This window comes from Solanum verrucosum, unplaced genomic scaffold (genome assembly GCF_900185275.1).
Source record: "Solanum verrucosum unplaced genomic scaffold, falcon-dt-bn FXZP01000101.1, whole genome shotgun sequence".
Classification (NCBI taxonomy): domain Eukaryota; kingdom Viridiplantae; phylum Streptophyta; class Magnoliopsida; order Solanales; family Solanaceae; genus Solanum; species Solanum verrucosum.
In genome coordinates this window covers 677,112-692,460 of record NW_026020111.1, presented here as the reverse complement: position 1 = coordinate 692,460, position 15,349 = coordinate 677,112, and the positions used below count along the sequence as shown (strand labels likewise).

Below are 15,349 nucleotides of genomic sequence, written 5' to 3'. Positions count from 1 at the left end.
TTAAAAATTTTACAATTCATTAGCTATTGTTTTTAGTCAACTCTATTTCATCTTATTTTCGAATATTTGTGGGATGAACAAAATGTACATCTGAAGTTGTATAATTTATTGTAATGCTATAATAATGTAATGGATATTGATGAATTTTTTACGTATTCTCTTCAAACATTATGTGAGATCTTCACAACTAGTAACTCATGTGAAATTTACAAGTTCTTAAAACAATTTGATATGATTGTCAGATTGTCCATTTGATGTTAAGCTTTAATTTGGTGTTACACTCCTTCTCTTTTGATTACTTAATTTTACGAATAACTATTTATACATATTGTAATTGTAATTAAATCATTTACAAATATTTATACTAAGTAGTGTGCAATACACATATATTTCTATTCTGAAATTCATTTTTTTAAGTATATAGAAATCTTGTAGTAATTACAAAGAACAAACGTGCAAGGCATCTTCCCAAAAACTAGTTAATATATAATTGTGAAAAATTAATATAAATGCATAACATTAGAAGTGTTTTACAACTGTTTCTAACACTAATAATGCCATCCAACATGAGTCATACACTAACTTTTCTTTTTCACATATATCTAGGGGTGTCAAATGGGCGGGTTGAGTTAAAATTGGAGATATTAAAATGGGTTGAAATAGAAATCGGGTTGGGTCTTGACCCGCCCAATTTGACCCGATTAATCTCAATAATTTTAACATAGTGATATTTAACTTTTATAATCACAATTCGAATTTCAGCTCAAGATTTTTTTTTTTTTTAAAGTAACAAATGGATAGATAAATTCTAAAAGATGTTAAATAGATAATAATTCATACCTTTAATATAGGAACATATCTTAGTAAAGAGTTTTAAAACGGGTTGAAATTGGAGATTGAATTCGGCTCAATTGAGGATTATCTTAAAATATGTTAGGCTTGAATGAGTTGACATTGAACCCAATTTAAATTATCTTGAGCCCAACCCTTAAAATTCTGGACGGGTTATATATGTTTGGGTTCATTTTTAACACCCCTACATATATCCATCACCTCCTGGATGAGCCGAAATAAGTAGTTTGGAAGACTATATTTCATTATAAAATTCCTCCAAGTTCATGCACTTTATCTATTTCATTAATAGGGAATAACCAAAATCATTGTGCAAGAAATGAGAAACGAAGAGTTGATGGTAAAAAAAACTCCTAAAGTGTTCCTGTATTTGAGTTTCATATTTGAACTATACCACCTAGAGGCGTATCTAAGGGGGGTCATCGGGTTCACGTGAACCCATGGTCTCCTCCCGAGATCATATATAGTAGTGTTATATTTTTTAAAAAAATATTGAAATATAGATGTGTGAACCCACACTTGAAGTATCACATAATGCGATTATGACTGGGTGCACCTCTCTCCATGAGGTTAGAAATTTGAATTTTTTATTTATCTTGTTTTATTTTTCTTTCTAAAATTAGATAACACTTCTTTAAGTGGTAATTGGTAAATATATATATAAGAATTAATTTTAGACCTATAATTTTAAAATTTTAACGATTTTCAATAGTAAAATTCTAAATGTCGAACCGAACAAATTTATATCATAGATCAACTTTTTTATAATAGTGCACCCATCATCTCAAAATCCTGGATACGCCTCTGATACCACCAACTATTTTATCAAAACATCCGTCAACCATTGATAGTTCACTTCTCCTATGTGAACCGATCAGGGAAGAAGCTCACACAAATGATAGTTTAAATAAGGTTTCCGGCCTTCACCCAAGAAACAAATAAATAAAAACGACAAATTTTCTGAAGCAACAAATATGACTTCCCTATTTTGAAATACAAAATTCCATTTGTTTCCAACATTCTTGTACAGTTGATTGTGAAGATCAGCAAATTCACCCATTTGACCATTATCACTTGTAGACACATTGAATTTTAGACGAGACCTTCCATTTTGCAGAGTGTTTTTTCTTAAAGCTCTAGAAAGGAACATGGATATATCACAAAGAAAAAACAGGTGTCACAAGCTCCTACAGTATGCCACATATTTATTCACACGTGTCACTGTGAAAGGGTACATGTTGGGTTGTACTTAGTCTAAATTTACTGTACAATATACATTGCTTTCCGTATATGTTTTTAGTGCAAAGATCGTCCAACCCTTGTTGGCTTATATATAATTGAATAATGATAACATTGTGATGGTACATAAATACCTTTTGTTTATGACATATAGGATATTATTTATTTGTTCACAAATATTGAGTCCGTGCTGCACTACCTAGTTTACAAAGAAATACTGATAATATTGTATTCTTAATTTGGTAACTTAAAATCTTAAGTTTATCCCAAGATCTAAAGTGGAACAGGGATAGCTAACAGAGGTTGAGCTTTTCCCAGTGTAATACCAAATTTTTCCTCCATGTCCAAATCTTTAGGTGCAATTCCACCATGGAGCTTCCAATTAAAGGTATTTAGAATTGAACCTAGTGTTACTGGAACCATTTTGATAGCCAAAGGCAATCCAGGGCATATTCTTCGACCAGCGCCAAATGGAATTAGCTCAAAATTCTGACCTCTAACATCTATATCTGACTCCCAAAACCTCTCTGGCTTAAAGTCCAAAGGGTCTTCCCATAGACTAGAGTCGTGCCGTATTGCCCATATGTTCACAAGAACTTGTGAGTCTTTTGGAATAATATAGCCACAAAACTCAACATCTTCCACTGCTTTGCGTGGAATTAAGAATGGAGCTGGTGGGTGTATTCGAAAGGTTTCTTTCACGACACACCTCAAGTAAGATAATTTTGCAACATCAGCTTCATCTATTAGCTTGCCTCTACCAATCACTTGTGCAAGTTCTTCTTGTGCTTTCTCCAAAGTATGTGGATTCTTGAGTAGTTCAGCCATTGCCCACTCCAATGTATTTGATGTCGTATCGCTCCCTGCTACAAACATGTCCTGTGTAAGAACCTATGATGTCAAGTAAAAGAGATTCCAAAACATATGTTACTTCAAATGAAGAAAGGGATAGAAAATAAACCACCAGAAAGAGATGCTCGATATGATTCCTGTCGATTTCTTGAGGGCAAATGTTGAGAAGGGAATCTAAAACATCACCATTTGTATGGTTTCCCATCTTCCTTTCGTTTAATCGTTCATCGATTAAACCACTCATAAGTTGAAGAACCTTAGTAAAATGATTTGTCATGCGTCGCCTTCTACCTTGCGGATCAATTCTCCTGAAAAAGGGGAAATAGTGTAACAAACTCAATTCTCAGCAGAAACTCATAGATGCATTCCAATTACTCAATAAGGATACAATAGAAATTATGGTAATTAACAATAGTTATCTACTAAAACAACTGAATTAAAAGATAGTAAGAATTAGAAAGAGATGAGAAACCAGATCCTTAGAAAGGGGATGAGAAAACATAGACTCTTCATAATAGTTTTGCATAAACCGTTCTTTCTCATCCGCCATCCTTTTAATTAGTTGTTTTTTGGGCCTGGGTCCCAAACCAACCTTTGTGAAGGCCTTCTAATTTTGCTGCTTCTTTTTGGCCCAATAACTAGTTGTGTGGCATCCGTATAGGTATTGACATTGGGCCGAGGCTGGTTCATAACAATACTCCCGTCCTCAATAAGAACCTTGTCCTCAAGGTTCGAGTCGAGAACAATGTTAGTAGCGTGCATCCCACAAGTTGTAGCGAAGAGAAACTTGCGGAGACGTGCATAATCATAGCAATGAGCATAAGCACTTGTATTAGTAACAATAAACTTTGGTCTAAACAATGTGGCATAGTTCTCCAATTGGGTGCAATCAATATAACCAGTGCTCGCATCAACTTTCCATGATATGACCTTGAAAAAAAATGAGACATTAAAAAACTTTTCCATGTTAGTCTGATAATCATGATAATATGGATGAATGTGTTCAAATAGTGCATTCCATTGCTTTAGCCATATATGTTGCACTAAACTTGCGTGATTAAGTGCTAAATGAAACTCCAAGGAACTATTGAACTGTTCAGATGCATCAGTACTTGGTGAGGAATAAGAATAAGGTTGAAGAGTCAAGCTCCAGCCAGAATTGTTGTTTGGCGAAAGGCTGTATAGAGCCTTTGTGAAAATATTGCATACAAAACTATATGCCACTGTAATTTGGCAACAAGAAGGAATCTTTTGATACATGTCCTCCAAACAGCCTTCATCTCCACGACACCAAAAACAACAGAGTCATCATCAAGATATAGACCAGGATCAAAGACAAGATACGACGAAGATGGCTTTGATACATGAACACCAAACATAGCAAACAAGAGCACATCATCTTTGTTGACAAGAATATTGGGAAACCACTCCGAATATCGTGCAGCAAATGCCTCTAGCAACCCCTGTATTTTCTCCGCCTTACCCAGCTCTCCCAACTTAGACAATAAGAAACCAGGAAGACATTGCTCTTGTCCTTTACCAACCCAATTGACAGGGCCGACTCAATAACATTGGGGGCCTAAAGCCAAATCATAGAGAGGGGCCCTAAAAAAAATTTAAAAAATCATTCTATATACTTTTATTTAAAATCTACTTTTCTAGCGTTTTTAGATGCGAATTCATTAATTACTGTTTTTATAATCGATTTGTTTTAGTAATTCTTTTTCAATTGATAATATAGCTAATCCATTCAATCTCTCTTGAGACATTGTTTATCTTAGATAAGATTTTTTCAATTTTATTTTCGAAAATCTTCTTTCGGCTGAGGCAATGGTTATAGGAATTGTTAACATTATTCTATAAGCAATACATGCATTAGGAAAAGAATCAAGTCTTTTTATTAGATTGAGTATTTCCATTAGATCATTATTTTCTACTTGTATTATTTCTCTTAACACTTTTAATTCAAAAAATAAATCTAAACCATTAATATCAGAATAACTACTATGTGTTAAAGAAAGTTCAAGGTTAAGACCGTGCTATTTTAAATTCTCATCTTATGCTAAATAATTTACAACAAAAAAAAAAAAACTTTATCCAAATCTTTAGAGTAAATTAACCATTTTCTTTCATGTTTTTCTCCGTTTGCCAATTTTTGAATATAGTGTGTTGTACAAAAATGTCGTAAGTGTTTATCCTTTGGAAAATTTATATTAATCATTCTAATTGGTCCCTTTTATACTAATAGATCTCTCAATTTTGTATCTGTATTATTCCATTGACTTGGGTCATATGTATTTTTATGGATGCAACTATTTAAATTACTTAGGAGTTCTTAATTATAGGGAACTATGTCACATTTTTCACCAACTTCTTCTAGATTTTCTTCTTGGATGTTATTATCATCTAACAATTCGGTTAGTGACTTGTTCATTTGAAGAACACCCTCCAATATTTTTTGATTCAGAATTTTTATTATTTGTTAAAAATCTATCAAGGGCTCCTTTTTTGGGATTTATTTAATTCCTCTAGTTTTCTCTTTTTCTCTCTTTTTGTAAAACTAGAATCATATTTTCTAGTTGACATATTTAAATTAAATAAATTGTAATAATAACTAAAACAAGAATATATATGCTTATGAACTAAGAATATCAACAATAACAATTTTTTAAGAAAAGCTATAAAATAAAGTTAGAATAATAAAACTTGACTCACGAATTTGATAAGTTGATATAATGATATCGAAATAATGGTGTGTTTCTTGACTCCTTCAATAGAATGATTACTGGTTGCACTTCTTGAAATGCGCAGAAAATACCCAAAAGTAAATTTTGTTCTTTTGTAACTTCAAACTTGTAAGCAATAGTATATCAAAAGATTTTGTAGGAGAGAGTTCAATATTGAGAATAAAAATAATAAAATAGAGAATAAAAGAGATGAGTATTAAGGTATATAATAATATATGGTTAAAGTCTTGGGAGATAAATAAGGAAGCATGATTTCTCACTCCTGGAAATTATTCCAAAAATTGTTCATTTCCCTAGACCCTAATTAAAATTAAAAGCACTTTACCTTTTTTTAATTTTTGCACGTTTAGTATTCCCAAAAATTGTTCCACCCATTCCTTAATTAAAAACTATCAAACTAACGGTACTTTTACCTTCTTTTTTTTTTTTTATAATTCTTGCATTTATTTTTTCACTTCGTGCACCTTTTTAAAAAAAATAAATTAAAAGTAAATATAATTTTTTAAAGTATATATATAAGTACTTTTTTTTTTAAAATGGGGCCCCCCAAAAATATGGGGCCCCAAGCGGTGGCTTTAGTGGCCTAGTGGTTAAGACGGCCTTGCCAATTGAAAGAATACCACAAGGTTGACATAATGAACTTATTATGACCCAAGTTGTCCGAAGCGAGACAAAATAGAGAGTTTCTTGTAACTCTAAGAAACATGGTAAGTAAACAAGAACCAGGATCAAATGGAAACGCTAATCTGGATTGATCAGGTGGAAACAGATGCAAAGTTAAGACAAGTGAAACATGACCAAGTCTACAAAAGTGATCAGTTATACCTCTGTTAGTAAGTTGGTCATATCTGCAAGTTGAAAGCATTCCACACAACTCCTCCGAGCATCGGGCTATTCCAAGTTTATGTAGCATACTAAACATGGCAAAGTCACCGAAACTAGAAAATGGAGAATCAAACCATAGTGAAGGTATTCCCACAAATGGAGGAACCAATTGCCGTATTTTATTTCCAATGGCAAAAAGTTCTTCTTCCTCATTCTTGCCTTCATTTCCAACACCAGTAACATAGTTGCTTTCCTCAATAGTATCTGTGTTAATCATAAGCATCTTGTGTGGTTCTAGAATAGCATCCTTAGATGCTACAGAAAATTCATCGAACACCTTGTGTGCCTGATTGTTGTCGTATATAAGTGGCTCATTAAAGTGTTGTGGAACAGGGAAGTCCGCCTCCTCTTTGGTTTCATCCAAAATCGAATGAAAAATCTCCTCTTTTGCTTGATTTGCCAACATTTCAGCGCTGCCAGTTTTAACTAGCATTGTTGCATTATTAACACCTACAACAATATCAGTTGTCTTATTTAACTTTTCACCAAACACCTGGTGGGCAGAGTTCACTTTGTTGTAGTCGGACCGTGCATTCCATGACTGAGGCGAAGGCGAGTTAGCGATAGTGCTCCATGACGAAATAGTTGCAGCCCGTGCCTGAGAATCATCCACTGTGGTAAACTGCCGGAGAAAGGCTAAACGATTGCCATGGGTTTTCCGACTTTGAAAACGAATAAATAATTTATCCACGAAATGGTCCCAACCCGCAAGTTGTTTGTTTCGGAAGAGCCAACGATACCATTCCAAAGCCTCGCCATCCAAATAGAATGAAGCCCACGACAGTTTATGCTCTGATAATATGTCGTAGAATATGAAATACTTCTCTGTTTGAATCACCCAATCTAGAGGATTGTCACCACTGAAACGACCCATGACGGGGGCTTGAGATAGGTCCACCATGGTAGATGGAATCAATGAAAGCACCAATGTAACAAACTCAATTCTCAGCAGAAACTCATAGATGCATTCCAATTACTCAATAAGGATACAATAGAAATTATGGTAATTAACAATAGTTATCTACTAAAACAACTGAATTAAAAGATAGTAAGAATTTGAAAGAGATGAGAAACCAGATCCTTAGAAAGGGGATGAGAAAACATAGACTCTTCATAATAGTTTTGCATAAACCGTTCTTTCTCATCCGCCATCCTTTTAACTAGTTGTTTTTTTGGGCCTGGGTCCCAAACCAACCTTTGTGAAGGCCTTCTAATTTTGCTGCTTCTTTTTGGCCCAATAACTAGTTGTGTGGCATCCGTATAGGTATTGACATTGGGCCGAGGCTGGTTCATAACAAATAGTCTACCAAATTGGGTTTACCAGCCTCAACCATGATGTTCCACACCAAATCCTTAATTTCCTTAGCAGAATCAAAGGATGGATCAGTCAAATCTTTTGAGAAAATGGTGTTGGACAAAAAATTTATAGAAGTTCTAAAAGCTGCCCTGCCAATATTTACTGCTTCACAATTTTTCCCACTCTTGTCACAGTAGTCAATCAGCTCCTGGACCTTTTCAGATCTTAGATGCTTACTAACATCAAGATTGTGACCTGAGATCACATAAAATTAATCTACTTTTTAGTATATGCTCATCTAACCTTGGTTTAAACAAATGGGGTCAAGACGACAAACAGATTAAACTCGAAAATGATCCATCAAACAATTGTGTGAAAACAAATCAAAGGTTAAAAGGTTCCTTCCGCCACTGGACCAAACAACACACTTTGTTAGTGGATTCCCAAGTCATTTTTCTTATATATTTACTCTCTTTTTTTTTTCAAAAACACACAAATATTATAACATATTTAAGAACATAAATTTCAAAAAATCTAGTAGCCATATGAAAATTATAACATATTTAATATCATAAGTTTTAACAATATTTCTTACTTTCTTAAAGTCCACGCTCAAGAAAGTTACACCACATAAGTTGAAACTAAGAGACTAATAATTAAGAGAATCAAATAAAATTCATTTTTAAAAAAAAACATAAACAAGATAGAGGTTGACTATTAAAAAAATTCCAATAATCAATAATCATATAACAGATTTTGAATCCTTTTCATCTTCTCTTAGCGACAATAATAACAAAATCAATCTACTTTGTAATACTCCTTTTTTTGAAAACTGCATGAAAAGTAACATAAATCACAATTCAAAGTATTTACCTGAGAAGATGTGAGAGTTCATAATCTTTCAAAGTATTTTCCATTGAGAGTTGACAGGTAACCATATAACAGAGAAATCAGACTCATTGCAAGCATAAATTGTGTCAGGAACAGATCTGCTGGAAAAGCTCAAATCTTGCTTTTGCATGACTTGTTTAGCCAAGACTGAAGAGGAAATTACCACTGTGTTTACTTGCCCCAATTTCAGATTCATAATTGGACCATGTTTTTTCGCGAGTTGAGTAAGTGATATGTGAGGTTTGTCGCCAATCAAATGAAGATTTCCAATGATAGGCAAAGGAAAGGGGCCTGGTGCAACTCTTTTGCTTCTTCTAATTGAAAAAATAACAACCCCATGGACCAAAAAATAAGCAAATAATAGTCCTAGCAAAATGTTCATGTAGTCCATTTTTCTTTATATTTTCTTGACCTATGAACTAGCTATGCTATGGAATTAGTTTATATTGGTTTTAGTAGGAGTCTTTGTTAGGTCTTGGAAGCAATACCTCGCTTTCCGGTTCATATCGTGTTAGGGGAAGGTCCTTCTCAATGCTCTAACTTCGATACCAAATATGGAAAGTTGTGTTAAAGGTCCAAGTACTAAGTGTGTAAATCTTTTATAATGTATCACTATCACTATCTAATTTGTACCTAACTTTTTTGTTTTTGAACATTTTAGACATGCAACTAACTTCAGGCAAAAATGTTAATAAGTTATATATGGCTGATGCTCACACAAGAATGCCTGATTTTTTATGAGGTATCTTATTTGGATATCACTGATTTTTTATGAGGTATCTTATTTGGATATCATTAAAATTAAAAGATTCACTTCTTCAAAGCATTATACTTCAATTACTATAAATTCGAAAAATACTATTGTGCAATTACTATGAAGAAGTGATGGAGAAGGAGGAACACATCTTTATGTTTGACATTTGTCAGTTTTTGTCTGATGTTTGCTAAAATTAAATACAAGTTTATTTTTAAAAGGGAAAAAAGACAAATATATCTCCGAACTATCGTAAATGGTATGCAGACATCTCCGTTATACTTTTGGGACATTGGCACTCCGCCGTCTAAAAACTAGAGCATATATACCCTTTATACTAACTTGACAAGGAAAATAACTTGTCCGGTTAGTTCTAGGGTGACGTTTTTGAGAAATGTTTCATCACATTATTTTTATTTAATAAATTCCTCTATTGTTCTTCCAAAGGAATCTTCTACCCCGGCACACGGGATTTCCATGGAGCTCTTAAAGGGCCTCAGAAGTCTAAAAGCTATTAACTTCCATTTTTCTATGTAAGCTGACATAAGAGTTGATACTGTGAATTGGAGCTATGCTTTTCATCAGCATAGATGAACCTTATACATGATTCTTAGTTGATGACATAAGAGGATTAGTTGAATTTACTCTTCTTTTTATCCACGAGAGTTGATAGAATGACCAGCAGGGTTGGGGTTATTAGCTTCATTGTAGGAGAAGGTATCAAACATATAGGGGACAATTAGTGTCCAAGATAATTCTTTGTTCCATAGCCTTGGGCTATTTACAACTCGATGTCCAAATAAAAGATGCTTCATTAATACTCTTTTGTTTAAATATTGTTGAAAGACTTCAAATTATATGTAGCAAGGCAAGGTATTTAAGAAACTAGAACATGACTTCCGAACAATACTGAAATGAGAATTGCAAACTACTACAAAGAAATATAGTGTACTAAAATGAGAAGCTGCAAATAACTACCGCAAAGATATAAATTATAATAATTGTTGGTGTAATCTACCACAAATATAATAAATTGCAGTTGAAATAAAATGAATAAAAAGGTATTTAGGCTGAGGTGCGGACATCTCGCTCTCTTTAAGAAGATTCAAGCCCACTGCAACATAATCTACATCGATCCAGCAATATCACTCTTGACTTGTCCCCTTAGGGATATAACATCTAACAACATCGTATAACTCAAGCAACTCCGAATTAGTTGAAGATTCCAAAGCTCCCCATAAGAACACCTTCCTTCAACATATAAATATGCTCTTTTATATAGTGAATATAGTTGAAGACTAAGAATATTTTCTGTCTCGACTCTCTCTTTCAGTACTACATACTACAATATTTTTTCACACTTAACACATTTCATCTCCAACACAAAGGAAGATGCATCAATATTTATAGGCGAAGAAGTCTTCCATGTAATTAATGGGTAGAATATGGGTAGATAAATGTGATAAATATTATACGGAGAAGGGTCTAAAATGCTCCTCAAGTATTTGAATTGGTACAAAATTACTCTCCATCCACCTATCGGACCTAAAATACCCCTGACGTCTACTTTTCGGCTCAAAAATACCCTCGATGTTAATCTTTGACTCATATTTGCCCTTATTTTTAATAGCTCCCTTAAAGTAATAGTATTAAATATTTATTTATTATATTGCTTAATGTGATTGGTCCAAATTTAAACCCTTCTCAAATAAATAATAAAAATGATATTTTTAAAAATTCTATTTTTCTATAAAACAACTTATGATTCATATTTTGACCCGATAAACTTGAAAATAATATTGAAAAAATAATTAATTTCATGATATCTTCCTATTGGCCTATTTTAAATCGACCCAAATTTATAATAAGGTAACCCAACTCATAAATGGGGATCCAACTAAAATCCATACTTAACCCGACTGATTATCCATCTAAAAAAATTATTATTTTCATTAATATAAATTTTTCTCTCAATTATCCAAATGTCTTGTTCATTGTCTCTTTTTTTCCTTTTTTGTAATCTCTTATTCTTAATTAGGATATCCGGGACTTCAACTTGAAATGAACTCACATATTTATATTCTTTTAATTAGTATTATTGTCATGATGGGATGACGGTGGGGATAAGAGACATGATTATTTTTATTCGTTTATTTTTAATTTTGGGTACACACAAAAGAAAAATGTAATATTTGTACATATTTGCTTAATTAAGTCATCTTTTATTGAACTAATTATTTCTATATGAATGCATCGTTATTTTCCTCCTTTTTTCTCTCTTGTTTGTCATAATTTATTTATTTTTAAATGGTGGACAAGATCCAAATAGAAAAAAAATGGAAGAAATAGGAAGTGAAGGCCTGGGGAGGGAGGAGTGTAGAGAGTAGATGCCTAACCTTTTTATAATTTTAAATTTACTATGAAATTCAAAATCAAGTCAATCATGTGAGCTTATACATTAAGTAATTTCAAATTATTTTAACGGAAAAGGGCCTAAAATGCCCTTAAACTATGAGATTTGGTACAATATTACCCTCCATCCACCTAATGAGTATGATCCGTTAGACATAGGGGATTGCATTCGATTTTTCAGTTTGGTTTTACACTATTCGGTTTGGATTTTTGGTTTTTGGTTTTGTAAAAGTGAAACCCAATCCAATCCAAAATAAATCTGGTTTGGTTTGGTTTTTCTCTATTATGTTCGGCTTTTTTCGATTTGGTTATTCAGCTATGTCAATAATTAATAACATATATAACCAAAGTAATAATATTTAATCCCTTAAATATACTTTCTAATATAAATCATAAGTAAAACTTAAAATACAATACTTATAAGTATACCTATTATAGATGTAATTCAAACATAAAATATAAACGTAATCATCATGAAAGACAATAACCAAAAAGGAACAAAAGTGGTTAACTCCAACTTAATTCTAAGCCTAAACATTATATATATATAAATAAAATTCGGTTTTTTTCGGTTTTTATTTTTAAAATCCGAAACCAAACCAAACAAAGTAATTTATTAATCCAAAACCAATCCGAAAAACCAAAAAACCAATCCAAATAAAAATTCGGTTTGATTTGATTTGATTATTCGGCTTAATCCGAATAGTGCACACCCCTAGTTAGACATAAGAGTATTTTTTTAGCCGAAAGGTGGACATCAGGGATATTTTAGGACCGATAGGTGGATGGAGGGTAATTTTGTACCAATTCAAATACTTGAGGGGCATTTTAGGCCCTTCTCCTAATATTATACAAGTTATAAGAAACTAATGGTCACATGAGTTATAAGAAACTAATGACCATGAGAGTTACAAGAACTAATGGTCATATAAGTTACAACAACTAATAGTCATCATCTACCACAATTTATATCCACTAACATATGCACTTAATATTTTATTTTAATAATAAAATGCTATACACCAACAATAACTACTACGGTGTAAATCGTTGGGAACTAAGAAGTGATAACACACTGAGTCTTTAAACTCTTAGCTTTGTATAATCATAATATTGTGATGTTACATAAATACCTTTTGTATATGACATAGGATATTATTTATTTGTTCACGAATATTGAGTGTGTGCTGGCATGGGCAGCACTACCTAGTTTACGACAAAAAAAAGTGTCATTATTGTATTCTTAATTTGGTAACTTAAAATCTTAAGTTTATCCCAACCTCTACAGTGGAACAGGGATAGCTAACAGAGGTTGAGCTTTTGCCAGTGTAAGACCAAATTTTTCCTCCATGTCCAAATCTTTAGGTGCAATATTTCCACCATACAGCTTCCAATTAAAGGTATTTAGAATTGAACCTAGTGTTACTGGAGCCATCCTGATAGCCAAAGGCAATCCAGGGCATAATCTTCGACCAGCATCAAACGAAATTAGCTGAAAATCCCGACCTCTAACATCTATATCTGACTCCCAAAACCTCTCTGGCTTAAAGTCCAAAGGGTCTTCCCATAGGCTAGAGTCGTGCCCTATTGCCCATACGTTCACAAAAACTTGTGAGTCTTTTGGAATAATATAGCCACATAACTCAACATCTTCCTCTGCTTCGCGTGGAATTAAGAAAGGAGCTTGTGGGTGTATTCGAAGGGTTTCTTTCACAATGCACCTCAAGTAAGGTAATTTTGCAACATCAACTTCATCTATTAGTTCTTTGCCAATCACTTGTGCAAGTTCTTCTTATGCTTTCTCCAAAATGTGCGGATTCTTGAGTAGTTCAGCCATTGCCCACTCGAATGTATTTGATGTCGCATCAGTCCCTGCTACAAACAAGTCCTGTGGAACTTGCTAGTATAAGATCTTATGATGTCGGTGCCATATAATAATCAAGTGAAAGATTCCAAAACATTTGTTGCTTCCAATGAGAAGAAATTGAAATTCTGCTTAAGTATTTAATCAACCCACCATACAACTTGTAGAGACATACAACTAAATTGTCAAAATCAGGGGTGGAAATGTACTGATAATTTGAATTTGATAACATTAGCTCAGACCTTACATATTTGTTTTAAAAGATTATTAAAAAATGACTTCATGTATAAGTAAGTGAATCTAGTTGAGCTTCGATATAATATGGATATCGCACACCGGGTGAATAACCAAATAAAGGGAGGATAAATTAAATGTTAGTTTAAACTGTATTTATTGTGTATGGTCTATGTTTGCTAAGACTATATGTGCTCAAGATTTGCAAATTGGGAGAAAGGAAAAATATATCCCTGTACTATCGTAAATGATATGCAGATACCCTCCGTCATACTTTTGGGACATTGGTGCCCTTGCCATCGAAAAACAAGAGCTTATATACCCTTCACTCTAACGAAAGACTAAATAAAGACATGTGGTGCAATCTTATCCGTCGGGTTCGCGGATAAGATTATGACACGTGTATGTCCGTTAGTATAAAGGGTATATATACTCTAGTTTTTGGACGGCAAAGGCACCAATGTCCCAAAAAGTATGACGGAGGGTATCTGCATACCATTTACAATAGTTCGGGGTATATTTGTCCTTATTCCCTTGCAAATTAAAAGGATGAATAGTGCTCAAATTATAATTGATGGACGATAAGGAATAATTTTGGCCAAAAACCCTTAACTTATAGCTACATAGCTTGGAGCTACAGGCTTTCTTAGATTTCATTCTTGTTGACTAATCTGTGTCGTCTTGAGACCACAAGTTCCAAAAATCTTTCTAAATTTTGTATCTAATCAAATATTAGGATGGAGGGAGAAATATTCTTTCTAGTTCTCAAGAATTTTAAATCAATATGGCAAATAAATAAATAAAAATGGAATGTAATTGAGGATTGGAGAAAGAGGGGTAGAAAATACACCAGAATCAGATGTTCGATATGATTCCTGTCGATTTCTTGAGGGCAAATTAATGTTGAGAAGAGAATCTAAAAAATCAACATTTTCATGGTTTCCCAGTTTCCTTTCATTTAGCCGCTCATCAACTGATCCACTCATAAGTTGAAGAACCTTTGTAAAATGAATTGTCAGGCATCGCCTTCTACCTTGTGGATCAATCTTCTCGAGAAAGGGAAAATAGTCGACCAAATTGGGTTTACCAGCCTCAACCATGATGTTCATAATTGGACCATGTTTTTTCGCGAGTTGAGCAAGTGATATGTGAGGTTTGTCACCAAGCAAATGAAGATTTCCAATGATAGGCAAAGGAAAGGGACCTGGTGCAACTCTTTTGCTTCTTCTAAGTGAAAAAATAACAACTCCATGCACCAAAAAATAAGCAAATAATAGTCCTAGCAAAATGTTCATGTAGTCCATTTTTCTCTATATTTTCTT

The 15,349-nt window shown here is 33.2% G+C and overlaps 1 pseudogene; it reads right to left on the bottom strand.

The window, feature by feature from the left end:
* Nucleotides 1–2,286: 2,286 nt before the first annotated feature.
* Nucleotides 2,287–15,346, bottom strand: LOC125825521 (geraniol 8-hydroxylase-like; annotated as a pseudogene).
* Nucleotides 15,347–15,349: the final 3 nt, after the last annotated feature.